The sequence below is a fragment of the Ictidomys tridecemlineatus genome, chromosome 1 (genome assembly GCF_052094955.1).
Source record: "Ictidomys tridecemlineatus isolate mIctTri1 chromosome 1, mIctTri1.hap1, whole genome shotgun sequence".
Lineage (NCBI taxonomy): Eukaryota > Metazoa > Chordata > Mammalia > Rodentia > Sciuridae > Ictidomys > Ictidomys tridecemlineatus.
The window spans coordinates 155,771,507-155,774,156 of record NC_135477.1 but is presented as its reverse complement, the minus strand read 5'-3'; the positions used below and the strand labels follow the sequence as shown (position 1 = coordinate 155,774,156).

Below are 2,650 nucleotides of genomic sequence, written 5' to 3'. Positions count from 1 at the left end.
TTTTTCATTTAAAAAAACTCTATCGATCTTTACTGTCAATAAAGTACAAATTATGTGAATATTTTAACCCATCTGTTCTCTTCCTTGGAACAAAAACTACCAACAGGGAGAATTATCCAGTTTTAGTAACATTTACTTTTTCAGCCACATTTACCTTTCCCGCTGCAAGGTTAGTCAGTTTCATTTTTCTCCTTTTTATTATTTATTTATTTAAAAAATTATTGGATATAGCTAACTTCTCTACCTGCTGACGGGTTGCTCTGTAGTTTGGTAAATACCATTTGACCTGACTAAGTGGGATTTGAGAACCTGGGCGGTAACTCTAAATACACCTTATAAACTTAACGGATGTGCCCCTCCCAGCCGCCAGTTTCCGTAGTGTAGTGGTTATCACATTCGCCTAACACGCGAAAGGTCCCCGGTTCGAAACCGGGCGGAAACAGCTCTTCTTTCTTCTTACCTGGCTGACGCAAATTTTTATTTTTTTATTTATTGTTGTTCTGATTGGTAAACTCTTTTATTCATTCGTCGTTGGAATGTATCCATACTTCATTACAGTTTTATCTATGCTCCTGTCTTTCAATTCATTACGAGTTTAATATAGGTCTAGCTCTGTGAGTGCAAAGAGGGTGGTCTAACGTCATTCCAGTTTACGATCCGAGTCCTAGAGGATCAAATATAGCCAGCCTCCCAGGAATGCCATGTAACGACAATGAAATATGAAGAAGCGCAAGAAATAAGAGTTTGGAAATGTATGTGGGAAGTTCAAGCTGGTGGAAAGTGTTTACAGGGAGGACAATAGTGGTAGTAGTAACTACAACGTCCTCCACGCATCCCGTTTCCCTCTGTGGAACCTAACAATCTATGAGATGAGTAATATTACTGCTTCCGCTTACACGGGCAACGAAAGGGTTAATCGGTCACGAAAGGTGAGGAGCCTAGAGGACCGAGAAGACGGAACTCAGGGAGAGAGAAAGGGAAAAGAAGCAGGGTACAGAGAGAAATTCAAGTGAAACATCCAGAAAGTAGCGCACGTTGGCCACAGACTGCTAGTGGTCGGGTGGAAAGAGGAACAGTAGCGAGTTCCAAAAAGAGCCCCGTGTGTAAAAACTAGCCGCAGCTGCACCGCACTGGTGGCGATCGCGACAACCACCGCCTCCAAAACCGCCGTAAAGGAGCCTGAGGTCTGTCTTTCTTTTCTTATCTTGTCTTATCTTATTTATTTTTTGAGGTACATGCCCCCACTCCAGGCTCTGGGCAGCCAGTGTGACTTCGGGGCACCCTCTCCAAAGTGACCTCCTTAGCTCATCGCAGAACCCCGGGAGGCCAGGACCATAATTCAGTCTTCTGTCACTCTTACCCAAGTGGATTTTGATCACTGTCTCAGTCAACACAATGCAGTTCTCATTGGTTTTCCTTCTTAGTGTAACCCAAAGTAACACAATTAACACCAACTGACTAGCTAGGCTGAGCAACATGGTGTACTGGAAGCAGCCTCTTTTGAATCATATTTCATTTGGATACACTTAAATGCTAACTTTTTATTATAGCTTCAAAGCTTTCCTAGACTTATCTTGTTTTAATTAACTGACTCAGTTAATTCTTTTTCACTGCTTGTCAGTGCAAGCCATCTCATACTGGCCTCTTTGCCTTTTTAGCATTGCCCTGACAGACTGAAAGCCACACATACTCAGTGCCTTTGTAATTTAGGTTGTTTTGTTACTCTTTGTTTTGCCCTTTGAGTGTTCCAGAAAGCCACACATACTCAGTGTCTTTGTAATTTTTTCTTACCTATAAAGGGGAATGTTTAGGGAGGTTTTTTTTTTTTTCTAAAGTAATGACTAACAGAGCCAGGGCAAGGTTTGTAGCTCAGTGGTAGAGCTCTTACCTAACATGTATGAGGCACTGGGGTTGATCCTCAGCACCACATAAAATAGCACAATAAATAAAATGAAGTATTGTATCTATGTACAACTAAAACTTAAAAACAAACAAACAAAAAACAGTAACAGAGCCAAACCTAGGTGGCAGGGCAGTGCATAGAGATGAAAATTCCTGGCTTCCCCACTTGCAAGTACCTAGGGAAATAGTTCAAACACTTGAATTCACATTTAATTGCAGCTTTGCTGGATCTCTATGGGTTTTAATCAATTTATTTATTTTTGAGGCAGGGGTCTCACTATGTTGCCCAGGCTCATAGTGTTTCTCTTACCTCAGTGTGTGTTTGCTTGCCTTTAAAAACAAAACAAACAAACACAAACTTTCAACATTATTCCCTACAAAATTGTCTATCTAGATTGATAACCTCTCATTCGAAAGTAATCATATTTCCTTTTGCTTTGTTGCTAAAACTTTCTTAGAAAATTTAGAATGGTATAGTGAAACCCCAAGTATGTATCACCCAGTTTCCTTCTTTCCTTTTTTTTCGAATATTTATCTTTTAGCTTTAAGTGGACACAATATCTTTATTTTATATTTATGTGATGCTGAGGATCAAACCCAGTGCCTCATGCATACTAGGCGAGCTCTCTACCACTGAGCCACAACCCCAGCCCTGCACCCAGTTTTAACAAATTTTACATTTCCACCATTCCTCTTTTATCTCTACGTCCCTTGACCTCTCACCACCCTCTAACCTATCTTGATCTTC

General features: G+C 40.6%; 1 non-coding gene across 1 annotated transcript; it reads left to right on the top strand.

The window, feature by feature from the left end:
- The first annotated feature begins 369 nt into the window (after nt 1–369).
- On the top strand, nt 370–442 carry Trnav-aac (transfer RNA valine (anticodon AAC)). Its single transcript has one exon. It is a non-coding gene; the product is annotated as a tRNA-Val (tRNA).
- Nucleotides 443–2,650: the final 2,208 nt, after the last annotated feature.